Source organism: Rhinolophus sinicus, linkage group LG01 (genome assembly GCF_036562045.2).
Source record: "Rhinolophus sinicus isolate RSC01 linkage group LG01, ASM3656204v1, whole genome shotgun sequence".
NCBI classification, from domain to species: Eukaryota; Metazoa; Chordata; class Mammalia; order Chiroptera; family Rhinolophidae; genus Rhinolophus; species Rhinolophus sinicus.
Genome location: NC_133751.1, coordinates 22082862 through 22103538, shown reverse-complemented (window position 1 = coordinate 22103538; position 20677 = coordinate 22082862). Strand labels below are relative to the sequence as shown.

The window sequence follows — 20677 nt, the reverse complement described above, 5'->3', positions numbered from 1 at the left end:
TAAACACAAAAACATGCTCAATACCACTTTTCACTTGATAATTAAAAATTCAAACTACCTTAACCAAATAGTTTGGCAAAGAGCAAAAGTTTTAATTAGTATGTACTAGAAAAAAGAGTACTTCACGTATTGCTAGTGAAGATTAAGTAATAGACATAATATAGATATTTTTTCTTTTCCCTGATTTATATGGGAATAATTCCAGATTCCAGATTGAGGTAGATAAATATTACCATTTTATAGTATTCATATATTAGGTTTTATTAAATTTTTCTATCTAAAATGGGTATTAAATTTTTTAAAACATCTTGTTGGCACATTTGCTGAGTATCTACTGTTTATGACTCTATTACCATTACAATAATGAAAACATCATATATCAAAGTCTACCGAACAGTGTTACAGCAGTGCTCTGAAGAAAAGTTCTAACAATGAATGATTACATTGATAAACTAGAAAAACAACAACAGGAGACAATGCACGGTCTATCCCTTATTCACAAGCCTGATACTGAACAAGAAATAGAAAGGATACCAGTATTGCAAAGTTGTGGGGTTTTTTTGCACAGTTGATATTATGCACCTGTTACTTACAGCCTCTAAAGTAGTCGTTTTGTATACTCAGACACTTCGCCTTGACTTCCATCCCTTTTGTTTATAAGTTCCATAGACAAAGTTCCTGATTAATATTATAGAAACGGTATATTAACATAAAATCATTATAATATATTGTCTACTGATTCGAGACTCAAACCTCATAGAATTGATTTCCTGCTTGGTCAGACCTATGAAACAGGAAAATTCTTTCTTTCCTTGGCTCCCCTCACTGAAGTTATCCTTCACCTTTCTTGACTTAGCCCCCACCTTACTTGCTAGCCCCCACCCTACTTTCATATAACTATACTCAGCGCAACCATCTGCTATCACAATCAGTCCTGTCCTTATGCAGCCCAAAGCACATGCAGCAAAACTATTTTGACACATCATTTCCTGAATAAAAAGTACCTGGTGAGTAGGGTGCAGCTTCTCCGCACACATCAATATTGATATACCTCATATAATGCAATATATCCACGTGCAGTGTAATGATCTGTTTTACCGTCCTTAAAGGTTTAGGACCCCTATACTCAGAGTTTTATTTTGTTTATTCGTTGTTTTGTTTGTTTGCTTTCACCATGAAGAATTTCCTCATCTCTCATGTGAAAGTATGAGAATATCAGTCAGAGAACTCTATTATATAATAATCACTGTTGATTTGTAGCAGAGCTGACTAAAGAAGAGCAGAAATAGTCACAGTGGCAGGTTATGAGTAATAATGGCCTAAATGTAGACCAGGCCTAATTTTACTGTATTGCCATAAATGATAACTGTTTATGCACAACATAGTTGGTCAAGGCTACACTTATTCTTAAGAAATTCCTAATTGGCATTCCAAATAACTGTAGGGTTGGCTCACTTTCCATTATCAAGATGCTATTGAGCAATCTGTCTTTAGATAAATCTATTTATTTGTTTAGTTTATGGATGATGCAACCAGTGCAAGTGGAAGAAGTAGTATATAAATAGAAAAATCATTATAATATATCATCTACTGATTTGTTAAGAGGTCCAAGCTTTCTTAAACTGAAAGGAAGTAATTCCTTGTGGTTTATCTTGCTTCTAGGGTCTGCAATTGTCTGTATTTAAGTCATCCATCACCATGTCCATTTTAAAGTAGCGGCTTTTAAAGGGCCTGATGATAAATGCCTAATATTGATATTTAGAATAAAACTAGGACTATAATCCCATTTATCTAACTCATTGTTTTCTAATTGCACAGTGTATGACATTCAAGTAAAACCTAATTATAGCGTCTGTTCTCATTTCCAAAGCCTTTCTAGCATGACATATACCCTGACTGTTTATCCAAGCCAGGTGATCAAACACATTGACTAGACCAGAATTCACTTCAGGGACAGTGCACCCTGTTTTAAAACTGATTTCAAAGGTCTGTTGCTATGTTTACAAAAATCTAGTATTTCAGGACACAACTAGCTATTGTGTCTGTGATTTAAAATTGCAGAATTATAAACAAACTCTCAAAATATGCAGAATCCTCAAACTATAATAACTCCTTTATAGGACTTTTTCAGTACATACTTGTCAGATTTTATATACTGTTATTTGACCCAGAATATTTCTACATTGTAATAAAAAAATCACTTAAATAATATTCTATATGAACTTGACCAATTAAATAGTAATTTCCAATTACAAGGGTGAAATTTAGAAAAGGTTCTTATGGCTTTAGGTGGTGATCCTTTAAAAAGAGGCTTTAATTCACAGAATATGACAAAGACACAGCTAGCCTTAATGCCATCTCCACGCCTCCTAAGACTCAATAGTGAAGAAAGGGAAGACATAATTCAAAAACAGAGTTAAGGGCCATAATAATATCTGACACCTCCACCTCCTGCCCCCAGGTAGGGAAATGCAAACTTCATTGACAGAGAAGACTGGTGGCCATTATCTCCAAAGTTATAGCTTCAGAAAGCTGTCATTTTATGCACAGACCTAAAAGACAGAGAACTTCATCATACCTTGTTGGGCTTTATCTCTGTAGAATGAACGTATAGAAATAAGCACCAACTAAAAATAACACCCAATCTTGAAATAAGATCTCTGTCTTTATTTCAAGTATAAAATACGCAAAATTGTACTGTTTAGTATCAACATCAATACGGGTAATTTGATTTAATTTAGAAATCTATTTCACTGGCTGTTCAATTTTCAAATTCAGAAATCACAAGAACAAAAACAACAAAAACTCACTGTCTAGATAACGTACTTAGCAACATATGGGAATGAGTTATGACAAAGGGATTGCCAATGGAGTCAAGGGGGAAGAATAGAAGAATTATATGCTCCTCAAACATTATTCTTTGGTTTGACTTACCCTTTGTAGCTCGTCTTTTGGTTACAGTTTGCTGCCACTTTTAAATATATATCTTAAATGCACAATTGTTTTTATAATGAAACAAGCATATCAAGACCTCTTGAAATAAAATGATAAAATGCTCACCAGTTTATACAGTGCATACTCATGTCTAGTACCTTTAAAACTACAGAGGACCATTTTGCATGCAGAAGGTAATGTTTATTGTACCAGCAGTCAAGTGTTTCTAGAATGTCCCATAAATATAATTGTAATAAGTGTACTTTTTCATGCACTTATGCACATTTAGCTTGCATGCTTGTTATACACCAAATAATTTGTAGTAGTTGTCCTAATCTGACCTGGAAATATATCGCATCTTGATCCATGTTCTTCTCATTGAGCATTTATTTATACTAGTGGCATGTCAAGGACACAAAAGTTCCATCTCACAAAAACAAAAACCACATCCAGATGGTCAAGATCTTTTCCAGAAGAGTATGGTTAACAGAAACACAGACCAACCATAAAAAAAGTGTCCCTGCGTTGTCAAAAGCAGTCCTCTAGCAAAGAATCAAAAGAGATCTGAAGAATCAATACAACTTACCTGAGGTGTCTTTCCTCTCCTTTTGGTATTTGGCCAGATTTTTGGCTGTTGGAAATTCCAGGTCTCTTGTCTCCAAATTGCCGCCTGTGTTGGCTTGTCTGTCAGACTCTCGTGTTGCAAAATCTGAATTTCTGTTGCAATAAACACCAGATTTCAAAGGAAAGGCAACGGAAACTGTACAGAGATTAAAGTTCATTTTTATAGCAACAGTCAGTAGTAGCATGAATATGTTGTCTAAACAATGCCCCCTCTTCTAATATAATATTAAATTGAGAAAGGCAGATGTGTAGTTTATTTGTGTAGAAGGAGGCATGGATTTTGAGTGTGCATTTAGAAAAAACATATTTAGCCTTGAAAGAAAGAGAGGGTCTCCTTTGTATAAACCCAATAAATGTATCCTTTGAATCCCTCCTGAAGGAACCATCTAAAAGCCGATAACATTAGACCTGTGTTATTCTAGAGCAATCCTGAGCCAAATGTAGTTGAAAAGGAACTGCACATAATGAGGGCAACCCTGACACAAACATAAGCAACATATTTCATGAGAAAAAAAACAAAAAACTAAATCCGAGTCGAATAAGAGTACAGTAGTTCAGGAATAATTTTTTACTCTTGATGTTCATTTAATTTGAAATTAGTAATGGTGACTACAAATAAAATAATCTACTGAATTAGATTGTCATTGTAGAATTAGCTTATAGCTTGGCTTCCAAGACTTCCTCTTTCCCAGCATAAGGCCAGCTGCATGCAAGTGAGTGTAATTGGACTGGGGGGTTGGCGTTAGCATGGAGATCAAGTGCAGGCCACATGCAGGCCACTCTGTAAAAAAATAGGCCAAAATGTCAGTCAACTGTTCCAACTCATAGCAGGATAGTTTCTATCGCTAGTTTTTAAAAATAAGCATAAAGGTGTTTGGAGTCATTTTCCTCTAGAGAAAAAAAAAAAAGAGTGCTAGAATGTTTCAGTGTTTCTAAGACATAAACTATTAAAATTCGGTGAAAAAGAGATGTGAATATTAATAGGTTGCAGTGAATCCTAACTTCTGAGTCAAAACTGGGACAAAAACTGAAGATCACTGGAGTATAAACCTTTAACATGGAATTTTCCATCACAATAGGTTAAAAAACGTATGGTTTATTTTTACATAATTTATAAATACCGATTTATTAATTGAATTATCAACTTAAATTGAAAATAATCAATTTGTATATTGTCATTCTGTTCATGAAATGAACCCCTATTATAAAAGGCTCATGAAACATGAATTAATATTCCAATTAGAGCAAATCCAATCCACTGATCAAACTAGTTCACTGTCAAGAGTAGTGTCCACTCTGAGTTGAGTCCCTATGGATAGAACCACAGTCAAGGACTGCCTTACACCCCACACCCCCCCTTACTCATCACTCAGATAATATCATATTATGTAGTAGGAAATTATGTTTCCATTGTCACTCAGGAAGGACTATAAAGTCATACATAGCTCCAAACTAAAACTGGCTAAAATCCATGGACATCACAAGACAAGGGCTGACATTTTAGCCCATTACAGTATAATGTAACTATTATAGTTCTAAAATATTCATCAACGGATTATTTCCCTGATAAATGCAATGGTAAGTACAATAAATTGCTTCTGGATCAGTGTAGAAATAATATGCATTAGTTTTATGTGAAGAGAGGTGCAATTTGTTGTCTTGAATCTTTTTATCCAAGTAAAGACCCTTTTTTCCTCGTGTTTGCTTGCCATGCTTTCTTTGGGTATCCTTATCACAGAATGACCATTAATGACAGTAGGCAGAAGAGAGTGAATGATCTAGTGAGTCATGAAGACTCCTCTGTTTCAGAATATGCTTCTGGGAGCCTACAGAGTCAGTGCAATCTGGAGGTTATGAAGTCAAGGATGAGTAAGTCACATCCGACCTTGACTCCGGCTTTAATACAAAATAGCTGCACATCCATTTTCATCTGTGAACCTCAACTTCCTCGTCACCAAAGTGGGCATTATATTAGAGCACCTGCCACACTAGCCTATCCTAAGCATCACATGGTGTGAAACACACAACACAAGTAGCAGGGGGCCAAATTCATAGTAAGGCCTCAATAAATGTTAGATTTTATTTTGTTTTTAGTAGTTTTATTACAAAAGTGGTCCAGGTCAGATAGCTTCCATTATAAGTTAGAATTTATTTTGATTTCTGAGCTGACACGCTAGAGTCTTTCATTAGAGAAGAAAACGTTCCACAGCTAGATGAGAAAATAGTGACTCTGCACATATTTTTGTGAACTGGAAATCAAGAAAAGAGCTAACTTTTGAAAAGTACTCTTTTGATATTGAAGTGAAATGAGGGGCAGATTGGGAGTTAAGGCTTTGGGGTGCTCTTCCGGACTCTTTCCCTAAATTGCTATGTTACCTAGGACAAGTCATTTTGGTGCCTTAGTTTCCTAAGTTTCCTGATCAGTAAACAGATTATTCTTGTCACTGCCAGCTCTGACACCATGTGGTTGGGCTGTGCAGGACTGTGAAGTTGGAAAGCTCTTCCTGTTACTTGGTACATGGAGAACTTTGCCAATCTTGCTGTGTTATGTGTCTTAGAGAGGGTGCCCTGGAAACAGTTCCTATAATGGGAATTCTTGTGAGAGTGACTTCGTGTCAGAATGTTTCCAGGAGAAACACTCAAGGGAGTAAGAAAAGCAGGGTAAGGAAAGGGGGATAAATTAACACTGATGTGGTTGAGGGGATGTCTCGCCTTAGTCTGATCTCGTGAGGGCTCAAGAACATTACCTGCACGCAGGTTTGTCCCACCTTTTAGGTAAGAGAGGAGGGCTTTTGTATCCCTGCAAGTCACCTGGATGCCCAAGGTTGGGGGCAAGGTGGCATTCACTAATCACCCAAGACCTAAGCAGCAGCACTGCAGCAGCCACTAAAATAAATTCCTAGAGATCCAGAAGAGGCACCAACAGTACGTTATGTTTTGATGTGCTGCATGTACAAAGCACTTGAACTTAAGAAATAGCTGTTTATAAATCAGCCTCTCCATAACAGGATATCACTGCACACAACTCTAAGTTCCCTCCCGTCATGTTTGACTGGGCAAACGCTATGAATCTTCCACAATTCTCTGCTTCATCTTTGCTAATTTATGATACAAAGTTCACCTTCCCCTTTCTTTTTGAGGATTACAGGCCCTATTCCTCTTGTAAATCACAAGGCCATTTGGGAGAATGATCTTAGGACGTACTCTTGTATTATAAAATATATACACATTAAAACCAAAATAGGGTGAGGAGAGCCATAGGTACTTCCCACTTTTCTTCTATATATAAGAATGCAATTCTTATATATAAATTCTGAGATACTGTCTTCCTTTTCTACAGCAAGAGTCAACTTCATTAGAAGTATCCATCATGCTAAGAAAGTACCTTTCAGAAGCAAATGGGAAACCCAGTTAGCACTTTAAAATAAGAAAAGAAGTGAAGAAATAGATATCCATCTCTGAAACTTTAAAAAAAAGAAAGCCTTTTGATTCTAAGATTACCATTTTACTGTAACGCATTATCTAGTAAGAGATTATGTGGTGTTACAGAGGCTACTAATTTCCAAGGTTGCTTGTCTAACCACCATGGCCTAGTATAAGTCCTGGGAGAATATGAATCATTTTCCTTTTAAGCTTCTAGAATAGAATTTCCCTGGTTTTCATTTCCTTTGACATACATCACATTATTTTTGGACACTCTTGCATTGTTTCCACCAGAATGCCTCCCTCCCGTCACTGATTTTTATTTCCATTATCCTGGCAAGAAAGAGTAGATCACAAAAGTTCAGAAGCTTCTACTCATAAAATGAATTTTTCTAACAAGAAGAGGAAATTAGTTTCAAACTTACATCATCTTTAAAAACTAATATTCCTTAACAATGAAATTAACATGACTCTTTTAAAGAATTTAAATTCTATTTAAATACATATGATTTAGCCCTAATTTGGTTTGGGGATAGACTTTTTTAATTGATGTATTATTTCTAGATTTGTGTAGGTTTTTCTTGTCCTTCTTTCTTTTTTTTTTTTTTTTTTGGTGGGGTGGCCATGAATTTACATATAGGACATCACCATTATTCAGTTTTGAACTGTATTTAAAATTCTAAAAGCTTTGGAATGTTAGCAATGGATTTCATTTCATAATTGACGAACAAATGTGAATTTCACAGTAACTTTGATGTTTAGGGTTTGTTTTCAGGCTAGGACACTAATGGTAAGTTGACTGTTTGCCCTATATAGTTAATTCTTTCCTAACTATTACATTTTTTATTATATCCTCTTATATTAAAATAATGCCACTTTGCAATAGTAGAAAGTGCTAATTAGTATGGTATGAATTGTGACAGCCTTCCTGTGTTAATACCGTGTTTTCAGGTGCCTATAAAGTCATGCAAATTTATTCAATATTGAAATGTAGCATAAATCTCAATCCAAAAGCAAGTTTTATTTTTCTTTATCTTCAATCTTTAAATGAGAAAGGGGGAAGAAAAGAGGTATTTTTCCCCAGCAGAGCACACTCCAGAAGTAAATAAGCTACATCTGTTTTAGCTGGCATGGTTGGGGCCCTGCAGGGTAATGCATTACTTTAGATTTCAAAACTGACAGTCTTCAGACTAGTGGTTCTCCATGCTGCACAGCAGCAGACATCCATGTATAGAGATTTTATTTTCCAGTGACGTTCATTTAGGATTTTTTACTGGATGAATTGAGCGTGCAAGTTTATGAACTCTATTGAAGCAATTATCTCCCCAATTCAGAAGGAGCTGTTGGAATTCCACACGTCAGTATCGCACAGCCAGCAAGTTTCCCTCATCACAGAAGGCATTTTTGTGGTTTATTTGGAAGGCATTTTCATGCTAAATCCCATTTTTCAATACTTTGCAACTTCTTCAAAAGCTTTCGTTAGCCTTAAAATGAAGTTAAGAGAAATTTATCCATGCAAGAGAGAAAGTGCTCCTAGGGTTTAGTGATTGGATAATATCAAATTAGGCCATGATAAAATAGAGTCAAAGCCCAGCATTTTAAAATTGAAGAACCCTATGAAAGCTTTGAATTCTCATATTTAGATGCTGAAAGATACACAGGGATTATTTCACATTCACAAAGGATTTTCTTCCTAACCCTCTTTTCCCTACATTATCCATTCCCCAAACACAAACATGCACACATCCTTTTGAAGTGTGTGAAGGTGAAATCATATCAGGCCTGACCCTCACTCTACGCCTGTGGGCATGATTTTAAACAGAAACCTTGAGGGGGTTTATTTCTGTTAAAATGCATAGACAGGATCATGTTTTTTAAATTTGGAGCAGAAGAGCTCAATGAAAACAGCGTCGATACATGTTTATATGTATATACAAACACACACAGGGGCTTACTAATATAAATATATAATATATTTATGCCACTGGCAGAGACGGGCAATTAAACAATGCGATTGGGTGTGTAAAACTGAGGTTCAGTTAACAGATGTGAGTGTATTTGAGGGTAAAGCTGCCAACTCGTGCTATAATGCTATATGCTTAGACTCAGAAAACACATCATACACGAAAAAAACAAAAGTGTGCTTTCTTTGCTGTATTTTAAAAGGAGATTTTTTTTTTTTTTGTATTGTTTTTATTATGGGAGAAAAAGCAATAATGGTCTAATTGCCAGAAAACATGCATACAGCATGAGACTTGGGAATCTGAGTTCTTGAAAGCCATATTCAGAGATTTTCTCTAATACCTTTATTTTCAGAGTGTGTTTCCCCAAGGGGACAAAATATTTCTACAGCCTTTATCTCCTTAATCCTCCCATGATCATTGTCAGGGAGTCAGGCAGGCTAGGACTTCTGTAGATTCCACTAGTGAAACAGACAGACAATGGCTGCTAGAATGACTTGATGGAAATTATAGAACAAGTCGGGGGCACAGCTGGTGAAAGGATCTGGGGCTGCTGTTTGCCAGAGCTTTCTTTTACCCGACAGAACATATTGCCTGAAGCGGAGAATCCCACAGTGTCCTTGATTACGTAGTTTCAAATTATAGTTCACTTTAGAGATTCCTATTAAAAATCGGATATGGCAGCAGGCCTGGAAATCATTTAGGAGACCCCAAGTTTCAAGCAAGTGGAAGATTTAAGAAGCAGAGCTGGAGAGAAGGAATATCTACAACATAGGTGGGGATGGAATGTCTCAACTTCTGTCTACTGGCTCTTTCGATATAAAAGGTATCATGCTATGTGCTCTGCTGGTTAATCAGAAAGCTAACAAAAGGTATTCCCTGGGCATTTATTTATTTATTCATTTAGTTTTACAAGTGGCTTCTTGTGAACACCTCATTTCTACTTTTAAGTTGCTGGAGAAGACACATTGAGAATAGGAAGATACATAGCTATTTTAGAAGCCCAAGGGCAGGTTGAAATGAACTCCCTCATAAAGTGAAGGGAAGGGCTTTCCTCCTGGGAAAGATTCTGGAGGCTCCCTCTTGTCTCACTAGGATTTTTTAAGACTAGTAGTCTAGTAGGGATAGACTTTTCCCTCATGAATTATTGATACTCTAAAGCAGTTTTAATTGTTTTTCCTTTCAGCACTATATAGAGAAACCCAATAATGATTCTCACTGCAATATTAGCGTATATTTTAAGCATGCATAATACTAATGGGAAAGCATCTAATTTTCCTGAAACAATATGCTTCTTTAACTTCGAGAAATATGATTTAAATTAGTAATAAAGATGAGAAGTAATCTAACTTAGATTATAAAATTGCTTTCTGTGCTGAAATATTCTGTAGGAAAATAAGAAAAGAATACATTTACGTAAGATTTAGTTTAATCATTGGAAAGCATAATTAAATACTGAAATATAGGATTTCTAGGTAAGATAAATTTCACTACAATGTGAGGGTCTTTTCTTGTTCACCAATATAAAAAAATGAGGAAAAAAAATCTTAAAATTATATATAGAGATTTGAAACCCTGAAATATATTATTAAATTAATACTGTTTTCCTAATAGGCACAGAACTTAAAACCAGTTTAAGCAAATAATTTTAATATGAACTTTTGACTTTAATAGTCCTTTAAATTATTAAAAATTACTGAGGACCCTGAAGTCCCTTTATATGAATCATATCTAGTGATATCTACTATATTAGAAAATAAAACTGAGAAAATTTTGAAGAGTTTATGAAAATAAAAGTAAATAGATTGCATCTTAAACAATATATTTTTATGAAAAGAGTTTGTTATTTTCTAAATAAATATATTAATGAAAAAAGTGGCATTGTATTACATTTTTATAAATATCTTTATTGGCTGGCTTAATTGTCTGGCTGTATTTGTGTATCTGCTTTTGCCTTCAATCTGTTGTGAAGTCATGACCAATGTAGCCTCTGGAGAATTACTATAAACTTGTTAGAGAATGAGAGTGGAAAAGGCAAATAACATGTTGGTATTACTATAGAAAGAGTTTTGACCTTGTAGATTCCTGTAAAGGTGTCATGGACGTCCAGCTGAAGAAAAGAGCCCCAGACTGAGATGCTGCAGACCTCATTCCTATTTCTGGTGCTATCAGCCACCTTTTTCACTTTGGGCTGAACGTTCTCATTGGCAAAATGAAGGTGTTAGATCAGATTATCTCTGCGGTTACTTCTATGATCTCAATATCCTCAAAAACTGTTTTCATCATCATGTTAATCCATACCCACAAATATATTTTTGTGTATGAAATTATAAGGTTTAAAAAAAGTGGTTTATAAATAAATATTGATACATTGAATACTAGTCATTATTACTATGTGGATGCTTCATTGGACTGGTGTTGATACAGCATGTTTTATTGGAGAAGTGAACACAAATGGCTGATCTTATCTCCTTCAGCCTCTGAGATAACCTTTAAGAAGTGGAAGACTCTCCTATACTTGTGCCCTGGATATGAGAAGAGCTCTCACTGGAATTAACCTGCTTGCACAAACCCCAGCTCTCCTATTTAGCAGCTGTGTGATATTGGTCAAGTAAGGCAACCTCTCTAAGCGCCATGTTTTCCAACTGTTAAAAGGTAATTATAGCTGGTGGGAATGCAAAATGGTACAGCTAATTTGGAAGAGAGTTTGACTGTTGGTATCTTACAAAACTGAATGTACTCTTACCATATGATGTAGCAATTGCAATCCTTGGTAGTTGAAAACTTAGGTCCACATAAAAAACTTAGGTCCACCTGTACATGTATGTTTATAGCAGTTTTGCTCATAATTGCCAAAACTTGGAAGCAACCAAGATGTCCTTCAGTAGATGAATAAATAAACAAACTGGTACATCCAGACAATAGAACAGTATTCAGTACTAAAAAGAAATGAGCTATCGAGCCATGAAATGACACAGAGGAACTATAAATGCATATTTCTAAGTGAAAGAAGAAAAAGGCTATATGCTGTATGATTCCAACTATATGACATTACGGAAAAGGCAAAAGTATGGAGACAGTAAAAAGACCAGAGGTAGCTGGGGGTTGGGACCAGCAAGGGGTGAATAGGCGAAGCACAAAGGTTTTGGAGGGGCAGTGAAAATACTGTGCATGGTACCACAATGATGGATCAATATCATTATGTATTTATCCAAACCCACAGGATGTGTGATACCAAGAGTGAACCATGATGCAAACTATAGACTCTGGGTGGTTATGATACGTCAATGTAGGCTCACCCATTGTAACAAATGTATCACTTTGGTTCGGGATGTTGATAATGGGGCAGGCTATGTAGGTGTGGGGGCAAGAGGTATATGGGAAATCTCTGTAACTTCCCCTCAATTTTGCTGTGAACCTAAAACTGCTCTAAAAAAAAATAAAGTCTTAATTAACATGTTTTAATTCAAAAGAAAAGATAATATTAATAATAGTTCCACCTTATGTAATTTTTATAAGAACTGCATGAGATAATCCACATAAAGCATTTAGCACAGCATAGAACGTAGGAAAAATTAAGCACTCAACAATCATAATGCTATTTTCACAGAAATTTCCTCCTACATCTTCTGTGTTGTAGTTGTGTAGTGTATTCCATCATTATTATTTTTTATTTTAACTCTTCAAGTATATAACTCTTTAACTTTTTTTCAAGTATGATTATGTTCAATGCAGTAAACTTTCACTACAAAGCAGAGAAAACGTAGCACATAAATATCTATATTCACACTTTCAATAATCATTCTTACTATTTAATGTGCACTTCTAGTGTTCCTTAAGTTCATGTTTATTTTATTATACATGAAGATTTTATAATCTGCTTCTCCTTAGTATTAACGTTATCAACAATTTTTCATGCCAATAAATTATACTAAAATGGGATTTTTCTACTCTTAATTAAAATATATCAGAAGGCTGTTCATAACTCACTCACTTATTTTCCAGCTTGGACAGGTAACTTGTTCCTGGCTTTTTACTATTGTGATAAACATGATTCTTCACTGATCCTAGTACATGTTTCTCTTCTCTTATAGAATTCCTTTGAGTATGTCAGTGTCTTAAATACAAACACTTGGCTTTCTGTGAGTTTATGTAAAATTATTTCTTAGGGCTCAGTTTTAAGCCTCATTGTGGTCTCTCCCTAAACTCTTTCCATGAGTGATCTCATCTACTCCATTAGCTTTATTGAATCTTCTAAATTTATATCTAGCCCTGAACTTTCTTCTGAGATCCAGACTCATATATCCATTTTCCTACTTGATGTCTCTATTTGGATGTATCACAAACATTTAAAATGTAACATGTCCAAACCTGACTCTGCATTTTCCTCTTTCCTTAAATCTTTTTCTGCTTCATTTTTCCTTTCTATAAATAAAAGCAAGACGTTCCTTTAAGTTGCTAAAGTCAAGAACATGGAAATTATTTTTAGTTCCTACCTTTCTCTCCCTTCCTATAATCAATCCATCTTAAGTTGTCTAAAGCTATCACTTTCTATATGTTGTTGCTTATTACTAAGAAAAGCTTCCCTGTCTGGAGGGGATTTAGCTTTGTACAATCCAAGGTCTGTAATTGTACTTCCTTTTACCTAGTGAAATTTCCTTTTGGAAGTATTCTTAAAAATTTATGGATCATAAGAATCTCATTTTCATGCACTCTAGGGATATCTAATTAAAACAGGCAGTTCTATTGTCAAAAGGATGGAAAGATTTGCTAATAATTAAAGAAATAGAAGCAGATTTGGTATGGCTTAGACAGCAAAGGGTCTTGCTTTGATGTCAACATTTATTTGAAGGAGCCTGGGAAGTACATTGACATAAGAAGGTACATATATGGAATGGGAATGATCTGTTGGCTTGGGTGATGCTTCATGATCTTGTGTTAATTACTATACAAGAAATCTGTAAAAGTCTATAATTTTCTCTCTTTTATATGGAAAAATATAGACAGAAATATTCTTTTCCATTAACTCCCTACCCCATACTCTAATCCAGTCTAAATATCCAATGTTTCGTGCTAGGGCAAATTACATATTCTGGAGGTAAGAGGCAATACAAAAGTTGCCTAGCTTGACCAAAAGTTTGATATGATTCTTTCATTGTATAAATGTTAGCTATTACCTGAGAAAACAAATTGGTATACCTTTGCCTTCCTGAGGAGGGGGTTAATAAACTATATTATATGAGTTCTTAAATTTAAAGTAAACAAATAAAAAACTGAATTTTTATGTTTTAAATGTGTAGTGCCTTAAAGAAAAAGAATCTTTCTATACATGTTCAAGAAAAGTCAAACTGTGATGATGAAGGTTGATTTCTAGACATGAAATAGCACTTTAAAATGATCGTTTAAATGGGATAGTGGAAGTTTTATTTAATACTTGGTACATACATACGGAAGAATTGTAAGTATCCTTATTTGTGTAATAGTCCTTTTTTTAAAAAAAAACAAACATTATTTTTTTTAAGATTTTTTTTTTTTTATTGGGGAACAGTATGTACTTCCAGGACTTTTTCCCAAGTCAAGTTGTTGTCCTTTCAATCTTAGTTATGGAGGGTGCTGTTCAGCTTCAAGTTGTTGTCCTTTCAGTGTTAGTTGTGGAGGGCACAGCTCAGCTCCAGGTCAAGTTGCCATTGCTAGTTGCAGGGGGCACAGCCCACCATCCCTTGCGGGAGTCGAACAGGCAACCTTGTGGTTGAGCGGACGTGCTCCAACCAACTGAGCCATCCAGGAGCTCAGTGGCAGCTGAGCTCAAGGTGCCGTGTTCAATCTTAGTTGCACGGGGCGCTGCCCACCATCCCTTGCGGGATTCGAACCGGCAACCTTGTGGTTGAGAGCCCACTGGTCCATGTGGGAATTGAACTGGCAGCCTTCGGAGTTAGGAGCACGGAGCTCCAACTACCTGAGCCACCGGGCCAGCCTTCTAATAGTCCTTTTAATCAAGGTAAATCTTTTGGTAATCAAGGTAAATCTTTTGATGAATTAGATTGGCTTGTTAATTTTGACTTAAAGGAACTATGCATCTTCTATCTTATTACAATGGGAAATATCATACATCAGTTAGCTTTTAATGCATCACAAATCATCTCAAAAGTTAGTGGTTTCAAACAATAATTTTATTCTTTCATGTGAAATAATGGATTCACTGAGCACTTTTTCTTTCTTGTCTGAAGCTGGCCTCAGGCAGTTGGCTCAATGTCACTTGAGGTGATGGAGATGATTTAACTATCATCATTCAACAGGCTATCCTGAGCTTGTTCACATGTCCAACTATAGCAAATGAGAGCAGGTTCCAATGTACAAGTCCTTTAGGGCCTCTGCTTGTATCATATTTGTTAATATCTCATTGGCCAAAGCAAGTCACTTGACCAGATTTAAGAGATGGATTCAAGAAATAGACTCTACCTCTTGGTGGGAGGAACTATAAAGTCAACTTACAAAGAGATATGAGAAACAAATGAAACATTTGTAGCAATTTTTACAATCTACCACAGACTGTCTCCTGGTCACAAATTATTCTTTCTATGGGTAATAAGTTCTCCCTTCCCGGATACAAAAAGTCTCATTCAATTATGCCATTTATGGCATCTCGCTTGAAGTCCAGGTTCTCACGATCTGCTTTCTAGCCTAGATGTGGATATGACTCATTAAATGCAGCTGCTCTTCACCTAGACATCTATAAATTAAAAACACAAGTTATCTGCAGCCAATCAACTTAACATAAAAGGGTAAGATGGGACCAAGATAACTACAATAGCTGCTTCTAATCAAAAAGGAGAGGAATGGGAGGCACAGAGCGGTCACAGGCCTGTACCAATTCTGGAATCCAGCTAGCACACATTAAACGGCTCCCCTACACTGAATCTGGGAATGTTTCTTGATTAGAGTCCATTTCTGCTCCATGAAAGTGAGTTGCTTTGTCTACTATTCTCTAACTCTCTTGGCTCAACATTCTGTAAATCTCTAGTATTTTTATATCTTTATAATAAATGGCCATGATTTACATTCTGAAGTCTATCCATAGCATGTTAAAAGCCCAGAAATCTTACTTCTTTCAGAACTATTGCAATCCATTTTAGTCCAAGCAGGCAGTTTTGTTAGTATAATTGTCTTAAAAACTTTATGGATTCACTATGACTCTGATTCACATCTACTCTATATGATTCCTAAAATTCTCTACTTCTAAAATTCACATCCAGTTCTTCTGAAAACAGCCATCTCTCTACTTTGGATGTGGCAGGCTGCTGAGGAAAAAAAAAAATTCCTTAGGATTTTTAGGAGCATATTTGTCTTGCTGAGGCCTCTTATATCTAACTTAGAACTTTTAGAAGTTTTTATAAAGGGTCTTCTAGACACACTCTTGATTTTATTTTTACACCAAGGCTATTTCCTACTTTGTGAATTTTTAAAAACTCGAGTGACTGAGCCAAGAAAAACAATTTTACTTTTTAACCCAGCAAATTTTGTACAATTTTTATTTCTTCTAAAATCTTGCAAACAAAACAATTCATTCTTTAGCTCATCTCTGTCTTTCAAATCTTACCACACACATCTAAAATAAGTCAACTGACACTTTCAGCATTCTGTCTGAAAAAAAAAATCTCCTTAGATTAGACCCATGAGATCTTTAGGTACATTTTCTATCGTCCAAGTTCCTGAAGATGAAAGATTGCCAAATATTCCATCATGATATAACCTGGGTCATCAGTTTTCCAGCCTTTACTAATAGTTGCCTTATTTTATTTTCAGCCTCCATACACAGCTTGAGGCCAAAGCCAGTATCATATATTTCAGGTTTTGTTATGTCAAAACCTCATTTTCAGGTACTAGGTTGTTGTTGTTGTTGTTGTTGTTGTTTAATATCAGTTGGCTTTTGCTGTGTTAAACAAAAAATTACTTTAAAAAACAAACATTTATTATTGTTCATGGTTCTACAGTTTGCCTGGATAGTTCTTCTCTGGGCTAGCTGTCTAGTGCTAGATGTTTTTAGATAGCCTAATTCACATATCTGGTGATGGGCTTAATGTCAGTAGCAGTGAAGGGGATGACTTTGCCACATGTCCCTCATCATCCAGCTTATTATCATGGATTCATTCAGTTGTGGCAGAGTTCCCAGAGCAGCAAGAGAAAGCCCCAATGTGCAGTCTTTACCCAGCCTCAGCTTATGTCACCTTTGATAATGGATATTTGTCCAAAGCAAATCCCATGACTAAGCCCAGATTCCAGAGGTAGAAAAATGGATTCCACCTCTTGGTGGGTAGAACTGCAAAGCTACATTGCAAAGGGCAGGATGCATAAAGGGGTAGGAGAATTTCTGGCCATTTTTGCAACTTATCACAGCAAACACATTTCACAGAAGACTTGGGTATAATTTTTTATGGCAAGTCTAATCATTTAGAGTTTGATAAATGTTCCATGCTAAGCTTATGGAAAATATTGTTTATTATTATTTTCATAAATTATTTAAGGATATGAGACTTTAAACATGTGTTGTTTAAACATGTGTTGAACTAAATTGAATTATTAATATCTTTTAAAAGATATCTTTGTGTGAACTGGAGGCAGTGATGCAAATCGTGCGAACTTAGTTACTCCACCTACCCCATCTTGATAAAATTGTAAAAGATTGTCTCTCTGACAAACATTTGATATCAATTTTGATTGTGTTGCTCCATAGGACCAATTTAAATGCAATTTCTGGGATCCTTAATTGACTTTAGGACCTTGGGCTAGTATTAAATTAAATTAATGAATGAGTAATCCCTCTAATTAAAGTGGAAAGTTCAACAAGTTATATGTAGCATCTTACAATGTGCTGATAAGTTAGTATTTTAAAGCTAAAGTTGAAAGCTTTAATTTGTCATCTAATCATATGTTTATACAAGTTTATGTAGACTTATACCCAAATCATTAGATAAATAAAGCTTTGGTATGATAAAGAATAGAGGAATGATAATTTAAAATTGCTCTTGAAGTATTTAATCTGTTCTTACAAAGAGATAATGAGTTATTCTCTGTGTTCTGCCCAGGTAGCAGAGTTTCCTTAACTGACCAGAATTCTCTCAACTGAGGTCCTGCTAAGTTTTCATCACGCTTATGAATTATTTGATAATAAACAATATCAGTTTCCCACTTCTGAAAGAACTAAAGTTACATTATTACGTAACCTTCTGCAATGTCATTTTAATATATTTTCGCTCTAATAGTAATCAAGACTGTAATAATTTACTTATGACTTATGCTCTTATATCGACATAATGATAAATGTCTTCTCATCAATCTTTTTGATACTACCTTTCCCAAGCCCAGGTAACAAATTCAGAATTATAAAACTGTTCAGATGTTTTTTTTTTACACCCTTGCTCTCTTGTGGAATAACATTTTCTCATTAACTTTCTAAAAGAGAGGTGGCTAGAAATAATTAGGTAGGTTTGGTATTCACTATACGTTAATTAGATCAACACTATTGTGTGACAGAGCCATTCTACTTGTCAAACTAATAGTACAGGAAGAGCTGTCAAATCAAAAAGAGAAGCTGAGCCTCCTCTGGGTCAATTATGTACTAGTAAGATGTTATTAATATGAACATGTTCCCACAGTATATATGCTCTTAGGACGAATTGAAGCAGTCTCAGGTTCATGAGCAAAGCTTGGCACAAGGTTGCTAAAATAGATTCTTTAAAATACTTTGTTTCTATATGTATAATACCATTCTCAGCTGGTGACACATATTATGCACATTTTACTAGATGGCTCAGAGGCCTTGCTGGTGTTTCAATGCCATCAGTGTTCATAATGTGTTTGCATACTCAGGGTAATCATTAACTTGATTCTCTCTAAGGAATTTTGAATTATGCCCAAGAAGGCAATTCAAGTCTCCTCAGTGCTCATGTTTTTGGTGACTGTTATAAAATTAATCAAGATCATTCAGCCTTATCAACAAGTGGTCCCTGCTTTTTCCCCCATGTTGGCCAAAAAGCCGTGCTAAATAAGCGACAGGAAGAAATTAGGTTTATTGGAGGAAACATAAAAGAGATGATAGTATCAATAAAGGGCTATATCAGCCATTATTGACCCTTGGTATTGAAAGGAATGGATTTGTGTTCACAGTATAAGCTGACGTTGCTACCATAAGCAGAGACCTGCCAGACTGTACCAGAGAAATACATCAAGATTTCCAAGCAGCTTTGGTCCAGCAGCTGATGACTTGCAGCAAGAAGACTCCTGACTCAAGCTCTGATGGGACAAGAGTTAATTACACAAGACTAAATTAAACTGGCAAAATGAGTCTAATTGGTGTTTTTTAATTGAAGTATTGATGGTAGTTTTGTCCCAAATTCAGGTGATCATATGGAACAAATTTTCTTTTTTTTCTTTTTCATCTATAGCTAACTCTCCTTTTAGTGAAACAAATTTGTACAAACTGAACGAAACACTTTTTTCATTGTAACTTGATCAAACTGACCACTCGCAGTTAATAAAAGATATTCTATAAGAAATATGAATATAGATTATAACCCTGTGAAGTAGAGGACGATAATTGTATAGAATAATAACACACATTGGTAGTATTGTCTTGAAAACTATTCAGAACAACATTCAAAACATTCAAAATGCCTTTACTGAATTTCTTTACTTTTCATGGCATAATATAGGTATTTACATAACTGCATAACTATATAGCCTACTTCCTACCAGAAAGGAGCTGAATAAAAAAATATATATGTAAGAAATACATTTAAAGACAAATCTCATTTGATTCGTTTTGGCAAATCCACCATTAAATAAAAAAGACAGTGTGGAAATAATGCACACAAAATCCTTTCAAGAAACTCATCTGTAGCTCCTTTGTGATTTGTAGAGTCCTATCCTCACATGTAGTAAATATCACTTCCTGGCAAATCAGGAATATTGGCAAACTTGGGGATCTCAACAAAGGAGAATTTCTCTATACGTAGTTAAAGTGACTGTAGGTGAAACCCACTAGAGACATTTTGAATAGTTCTCGGTTCCACTTCTTGGAACACATGAACTGATGTAAGTAATAAAATTATTTCTGGCAAGTAAATGTGACTGAAAAACAATGTATCACTTTAGGTTTTACAAAGATAACAGATAGAAGTACATTCTCTAACTTTAATATTGTATGGCTCTAGCTATGCTGAACATCATAACGAGAAAGTCTTTAAATATTTATCACATCTTGTTACTCTTATCAAAATAAAGCTCTATATACAAGGAATTCATACAACTCAACAACAAAAAAACAAACAACCCATTTGAAAAATGGTCAGAGGACCTGAAGAGACATTTCTCCAAAGAGGACATACAAATGCAAATAAACATATGAAAAAATGCTCAACATCACTAATCATCAGAGAAATGCAAATAAAAACCACAATGAGATATCACCTCACCCCAGTCAGAATGGCTGTCATCAACAAGACAAACAGTAACAAGTGTTGGAGAGGCTGTGAGAAAAAGGAACCCTCATACACTGTTGGGGGTAATGCAGACTGGTGCAGCCGTTATGGATGGCAGTGTGGAGTTTCTTCAAAAAATTACGAATAGAATTATCATATGACCCAGCAATCCCTCTCCTGGGTATCTACCCCAAAAATCTGAAAACATTTATCCATAGAGACACGTGTGCTCCAATGTTCATTGCAGCTTTGTTTACG

At 35.3% G+C, this 20677-nt stretch overlaps 1 long non-coding RNA gene across 1 annotated transcript in view; it reads right to left on the bottom strand.

The window, feature by feature from the left end:
- Positions 1-20677, bottom strand: part of LOC141570216 (uncharacterized) — a 251642-nt gene that overhangs the window by 118512 nt on the left and 112453 nt on the right. Inside the window, exon 4 of the long non-coding RNA XR_012494225.1 lies at positions 3521-3651. This is a non-coding gene — a long non-coding RNA (uncharacterized LOC141570216). The remainder of the gene's footprint in view (positions 1-3520; positions 3652-20677) is intronic.